General features: G+C 42.5%; 1 protein-coding gene across 1 annotated transcript in view; it reads right to left on the minus strand.

Annotated features, from left to right (window-relative positions):
* Positions 1-7,500, minus strand: part of Glyp (glycogen phosphorylase) — a 28,799-nt gene that overhangs the window by 20,885 nt on the left and 414 nt on the right. The window lies entirely within an intron of this gene.

Raw genomic sequence — 7,500 nt, forward strand, 5'->3', positions numbered from 1 at the left:
TCACCTCTCTCTCTCTCTCTCTCTCTCTCTCTCTCACACACACACACACACACACACACACAAGCACACTCACTTCTCTCTCTCTCTCTCTCTCTCTCTCTCACACACACACACACACACATACAAAATGAGAGAGAGAGAGAGAGAGGTCAATAACTCTCCTCACAAACATGCATGAACACTGGTTAGGAAATTCTCTCTCTCTCTCTCCCTCTCTCTCTCTCTCTCTCATTGTGTGTGTGTGTGTGTGTGTGTGTGTGTGTGTGTGTGTGTCTCTCTCTCTCTCTCATCTTATTGTGTGTGTGTGTGTGTGTGTGTGTGTGTGTGTCTCTCTCTCTCATCTTATTGTGTGTGTGTGTGTGTGTGTGTGTGTGTCTCTCTCTCTCTCATTGTGTGTGTGTGTGTGTGTGTCTCTCTCCCCCCCCCTCTCTCTCTCTCCCTCCCTCTCTCTCTCAAGCAGCTGTGGCACACTTTCTCTTTCACTCTTAGTCCTGTTGCTTGTTTCTTCATTGTGTGTGTGTGTGTGTGTGAGAGAGAGAGAGAGAGGTGAGTGTGCTTTTGTGTGTGTGTGAGAGAGTGTGTTCATATGTTTGTATATGTATAAGTATGTATGTGTGTAAATGGATGTATGTGTGTGCGTGTCTGTGTGTATGTGCACGGATCGTATGTATGTATGTAGGTAGGTACTGGTATGTGTGCACGTGTGTCTGTCTGTCTATACGTGTGTGTGTAGTATTAGTAACAGGTATGAAGTATCTAGGAATGAGGATAACAGACAAACGAACATACATATATATATATATATTTTTTTTATGCGAGGAAGAAGGAACCCAAGGCCACGAGCCCGCAGTAACAGTTCCCTTCAAGAGCAAAACAAAATACAAGAGAGAGCCAAATTCAAGATGCGATCATTTTGAGATGCCTGGACACACTGCGTTTGAAAGACTGGAGATCATAGGCAGCAGGAAATACAGACAGAAGGGAGACAGTTCCAGAGTTGACCTGTTGCATAAATGAAAGACTGGGAGTAACGGTTAACTCTTGCATTAGAGAGTTGGACAGAAAAAGGATGAGAGTTTGCTATATGGAAGGAAAATGGCAGGAATGACCTTCTCAGTAATTGTAAGATCCGTAATAAGCTAATTAGGAACACCTATGGCGGAAACTACACAGGATGGAATATATGGTTTGGAGGGTAATACGCCGCCGTGGAGGCACTGAGAGGAGAAATTGGGTGTTTAACCATGGAAGAAAGGGAGGCAAAGAATAGGCCCTGCTACGGAAGGCATGTAATGGAAGGAAAGAATGAAATGTTGGGAGAAATCATATTAGAAATGGAGGAACACAGAAGATAGCATCGGTGGCTGACAGTGGTGAGACGCAGCAACTTAATATTGGAGATTTGCATGACTTGGAGACACTGGATGAAGGAAGCATTTAGAGGAGGGTTAGAGAATGGGGAGTAGGTGGAGGAGCAACAGGGAAAAGGAGTAAACTTTGATTTGTACAACTGGAGAAAAAAGTTTACTGGAGAAGGAGGTGAATGGGAGGGATTACAGGGAGTCACAAGAAAACATGGACTGAACGAAGGCACGAAGCTGGAAGACTTTTTTTGGTGAGGAAGAAGGAACCCAAGGCCATGAGCCCGCTAAACTGTTCCTTCCAAGAGAAAAACAAAATACAAGAGAGAGCCAAATTCAAGATCCGATCATTTTGAGATGCCTGGACACACTGCGTTTGAAAGACTGGAGATCATAGGCAGCAGGAAATACAGACAGAAGGGAGACAGTTCCAGAGTTGACCTGTTGCATAAATGAAGGACTGGGAGTAACGGTTAACTCTTGCATTAGAGAGTTGGACAGAAAGGGATGAGAGTTTGCTGCAGGATTTGTGGAGGGAATGAGCGACAAAGATGAGACCAGTGATGTTTGAAAATACCGCCAAGCCCTGCCGGTACTGTACAAAGGCAACAGCACCCGTTCCTCAGTTCAGTTCAGTATTAATGTATGTAGGTATGAGTGCGTGTGTGTATGTCTGTGTGTACAGGTGTGTGCATGAGTGTCTGTCTGTCTGTATGTATATACTGTATATGCATGTAGCCTATGTATGTACTCGCATGTATGTGTACGTATGTATAATCAAACACACACACACACACAAAGGCAATCCTATCAGTACACAAGTGGTGATAGGCACAGATAACACTGATAAGATGCAACACAATACATACCTCTTTACTACCTGGTTTCCCTAACACCTTCTCCTAAGCGATTTATTTTACCTTACTCTCCTGTTACATAAATTCTACCAGTATCACCATATTCTGTATAAAGCTCCCTAACACCTTTTTCTAAGTGATTTATTACCCTGACGGCCTCCCCAAGACAGCAGCCCCCAGCCGTCAAGGGACGCCCTAAGGACCCCAGGCCGGGATTAACCCCACCCCCAGGCGACACCTCCACCTCCTCCAAGGGCAGGGGCAGAGCCACGTGCCTGCTTGTCCAGTTCGACCCCAGTCCCGAGGGCCGCCACATCCACCAAGGCCCCGCCAGAAGGGAGCCTCCCAGGACACCGCCCCACGGCCCACACAGGACGCCCACCACGGCCAGGGACGTGTGCCTCTCCCGGCAGTGCACACCTGACGGCCGGGGGTGTAGCCAGGAATTATCGGTGGGGGTGTGTGATTCAGGCAAAGACGACGCGACACTGATATTGCAATGTTGTTGTAATTACCTCTATTCAATGATGCATGGCCGGTGGGGGGCATGCATCCCCCCCCCACACCTGGATCCATCCCTGCTGACGGCCTGCCTCCCACACCTGGCCCCCACCTGCAATTACCTGACCTCCCATGGTGCACCCACCTATCCTTATGTACTACTACTGTACCTGTACTGTGCCACATGTACTGCGTCTTGTACTGTAGCTTTGTTTTTTTAATGCGAGGAAGAAGGAACCCAAGGCCACGAGCCCGCAATAACTGTTCCCTCCAAGAGAAAAACAAAATACAAGAGAGAGCCAAATTCAAGATGCGATCATTTTGAGATGCCTGGACACACTGCGTTGGAAAGACTGGAGATCATAGGCAGCAGGAAATACAGACAGAGGGAGACAGTTCCAGAGTTGACCCTACAATACAAGAGAGAGCCAAATTCAAGATCCGATCATTTTGAGATGCCTGGACACACTGCGTTTGAAAGACTGGAGGTCATAGGCAGCAGGAAATACAGACAGAGGGAGACAGTTCCAGAGTTGACCCTACAATACAAGAGAGAGCCACATTCAAGATCCGATCATTTGGAGATGCCTGGACACACTGCGTTTGAAAGACTGGAGGTCATAGGCAGCAGGAAATACAGACAGAGGGAGACAGTTCCAGAGTTGACCCTACAATACAAGAGAGAGCCACATTCAAGATCCGATCTTTTTGAGATGCCTGGACACACTGCGTTTGAAAAGACTGGAGGCCATAGGAAGCAGGAAATACAGACAGAGGAAGACAGTTCCAGAGTTGACCTGCTGCTAGCCTGTGTCTGAGCCCTGGTCCTTTTGTTGCTCTAGACCCGGCCCGGAAAAAGAACCCAAGTCAGATGCCCGTACTCTGAGGAGAAGGAGCGAACGACCGAGGACGCGGCATGACAGTATGGGTGGATGACAGGCATGCAGTCCTTGTGCCACTACTCTCTCTCTCTCTCTCTCTCTCTCTCTCACACACACACACACACACAAATTCACATAAACGCACATTTACCCCTCCTCTCTCTCTCTCTCTCTCTCTCACACACACACACACACACACACTCGCGGATGCGCTTTATCAAGTCCACTCACATAGCTCTCTCTCTCTCTCTCTCTCTCTCTCTCTCTCTCTCTCTCTCTCCCCCCCTCTCTCTCTCTCAATTCAGGGTGAAATAATAATAATAATAATAATAATAATAATAATGATAATTAAAATAATGGTCCTAGTAGTAACAATAATAATAATAATAATAATAATAATAATAATAATAATAATAACAGTCGTAGTAGTAGTAGTAGTAGCAGTAGTAGTAGTAGACCTCTCCACTCCATCCCTCCATCTCATCCTCGGTCTCCCCCTCCCTGCTACCACACCTCCTCCACCAACAACATCCACCTCCACCACCTCCCGCCAGAGTTACCAAGTTGGCTTTTTCCGCTAGATTTCGAGCCAGTCTTTAGCGGTATCATTTAGACGTATTTTCCTGAAGCATCCCTCAAATTCGAGAGATAATCTAATATGCTAATTCTAAGCCTCTGAAAGCAAGAGAGAGAGAGAGAGAGAGAGAGAGAGAGAGAGAGAGAGGGAAGGAGAGAGGGAGAGAGCAGTTTTAGGGAGAGATCTAGCGCCATTGTGAACCTTGGCAACGCTGCTCGGCCCCCTCCCCTTGCCCCGCCCCTCCCAGTAATCAGGAAACTCAGTCCCATTTTACCACAAACACTCTGCTCACTTTAACCTGGCCTACAATTGCGTTCCTTCCACCTTGTATGATAAATGATAAGAATATAATGTTAGAATACGTGGCTAGTCACGAAGAAGTGCTATGAGGAGGATATATAGCCGTAGCACTGTTTTAAATGACGTAGTAAGCTGCAATATAACGCATATCTTGAATATTTAACGCTGGAATATGATGCTAGTCACGAAGAAGTGCTAGGAGCAGGACAATTATAGCCGTAGCACTGTTTTAAATGACGTAATAAACTGCAATATAACGGAAACCTTGAGATTAATGCTAGATTATGATGCTAGTCACGAAGAAGTGCTATAAGAAGGATATATAGCCGTAGCACTATTTTAAATGACGTAATAAACTGCAATATAACGGAAACCTTGAGATTAACGCTGGAATATGATGCTAGTCACGAAGAAGTGCTAGGAGCAGGATATATAGCCGTAGCAATAGTTTTAAATGTGACGGAATAAGCTGCAATATAACGGAAACCTTGAATATTGAGTTTAACGCTAGAATATGATGCTAGTCACGAAGAAGTGCTAGGAGAAGGACAATTATAGCCGTAGCACTGTTTTAAATGACGTAATAAGCTGCAATATAACGGAAACCTTGAGATTAACGCTAGAATATGATACTAGTCACGAAGAAGTGCTAGGAGAAGAGCAATTATAGCCGTAGCAATATTTTAAGTGACGTAATAAACTGCAATATAACGGAAACCTTGAGATTAACGCTGGAATATGATGCTAGTCACGAAGAAGTGCTATGAGGAGGATATGTAGCCGTAGCACTGTTTTAAATGACGTAGTAAGCTGCAATATAACGCAAATCTTGAATATTTAACGCTAGAATATGATGCTAGTCACGAAGAAGTGCTAGGAGAAGGACAATTATAGCCGTAGCAATATTTTAAGTGACGTAATAAACTGCAATATAACGGAAACCTTGAGATTAATGCTAGATTATGATGCTAGTCACGAAGAAGTGCTAGGAGAAGGACAATTATAGCCGTAGCACTGTTTTAAATGACGTAATAAGCTGCAATATGACGGAAACCTTGAGATTAACGCTGGAATATGATGCTAGTCACGAAGAAGTGCTAGGAGAAGGATAATTTATAGCCATAGCAATATTTTAAATGTGACGGAATAAGCTGCAAAATAACGCAAATCTTGAATATTGAGTTTAACGCTAGAATATGATGCTAATCACGAAGAAGTGCTATAAAAAGGGATATAGAGCCGTAGCACTGTATTTTCTGCCACTGAGCTACGTGAAATAAGCTGCGAAAGGCCGACGAAAGATTAACGAATAAGCTAGTCACGAAGAAGTGCTACGGGATGGATGTGAAGTAGTACCGGTATTCTCTTATAAATCCCTCAACATCATCTCCATAGCGATTTATTTTTCCATATTTTATTTTGATATAGTTTAAAAATCGACTTCGTTTCCATGACAACATACACAACGGTACTAAGATAAATCGCTTAAAGAAAGGCGTTACGCTGTAGTAGAAATAATAATAATAATAATAATAATAATGTGTACCAAAGGACTTACGAAATATACCTTACCCCTCCCGAAATATAATAATAATAATAATAATAATAATAATAATAATAATAATAATAATAATGATAATAATAATAATAATAATAATGATAATAATAATAATAATAATAATAATAATAATAATAATAATGATAATAATAATAATAATAATGATAATACAGGTAAGATCATCCTAGGAATAATATCTCGTATCTAAGACCATCCTAGGAATAAAATCTCGTAATTAGACCATCCTGGGAATAAAATCTCGTAATTAGACCATCCTGGGAATAAAATCTCGTAATTAGACCATCCTGGGAATAAAATCTCGTAATTAGACCATCCTAGGAATAAAATCTCGTATCTAAGACCATCCTGGGAATAAAATCTCGCATCTAAGATCATCCTAGGAATAAAATCTCGTAGCTAAGATCATCCTAGGAATAAAATCTCGTTGCTAAGACCATCCTGGGAATAAAATCTCGTAGCTAAGATCATCCTAGGAATAAAATCTCCCTCTCCTTGGTATCCACGTAGCTAAGATCATCCTAGGAATAAAATCTCGTAGCTAAGACCATCCTAGGAATAAAATCTCGTAATTAGACCATCCTGGGCATAAAATCTCGTAATTAGACCATCCTAGGAATAAAATCTCGTAATTAGACCATCCTGGGAATAAAATCTCGTAATTAGACCATCCTGGGAATAAAATCTCGTGGCTAAGACCATCCTGGGAATAAAATCTCGTAATTAGACCATCCTGGGAATAAAATCTCGCAGTTAAGACCATCCTAGGAATAAAATCTCGCAGTTAAGACCATCCTAGGAATAAAATCTCGTATCTTAGACCATCCTGGGAATAAAATCTCGTATCTTAGACCATCCTAGGAATAAAATCTCGTATCTTAGACCATCCTAGGAATAAAATCTCGCATCTAAGATCATCCTAGGAATAAAATCTCGTAATTAGACCATCCTGGGAATAAAATCTCGCGTCTTAGACCATCCTGGCAATAAAATCTCGTATCTAAGACCATCCAGGGCATAAAATCTCGTAGCTAAGACCATCCTAGGAATAAAATCTCGTAATTAGACCATCCTGGGAATAAAATCTCGCAGTTTAGACCATCCTGGGAATAAAATCTCGTTGCTAAGACCATCCTAGGAATAAAATCTCGCATCTAAGATCATCCTGGGAATAAAATCTCGTAATTAGACCATCCTGGGAATAAAATCTCGTAATTAGACCATCCTAGGAATAAAATCTCGTATCTTAGACCATCCTAGGAATAAAATCTCGTAATTAGACCATCCTAGGAATAAAATCTCGTAATTAGACCATCCTAGGAATAAAATCTCGTATCTTAGACCATCCTGGGAATAAAATCTCGTATCTTAGACCATCCTGGGAATAAAATCTCGTTGCTAAGACCATCCTAGGAATAAAATCTCGCAGTTTAGACCATCCTGGGAA

This window comes from Coenobita brevimanus, chromosome 117 (genome assembly GCF_032717465.1).
Source record: "Coenobita brevimanus isolate Jiangsu-jjx chromosome 117, ASM3271746v2, whole genome shotgun sequence".
NCBI classification, from domain to species: domain Eukaryota; kingdom Metazoa; phylum Arthropoda; class Malacostraca; order Decapoda; family Coenobitidae; genus Coenobita; species Coenobita brevimanus.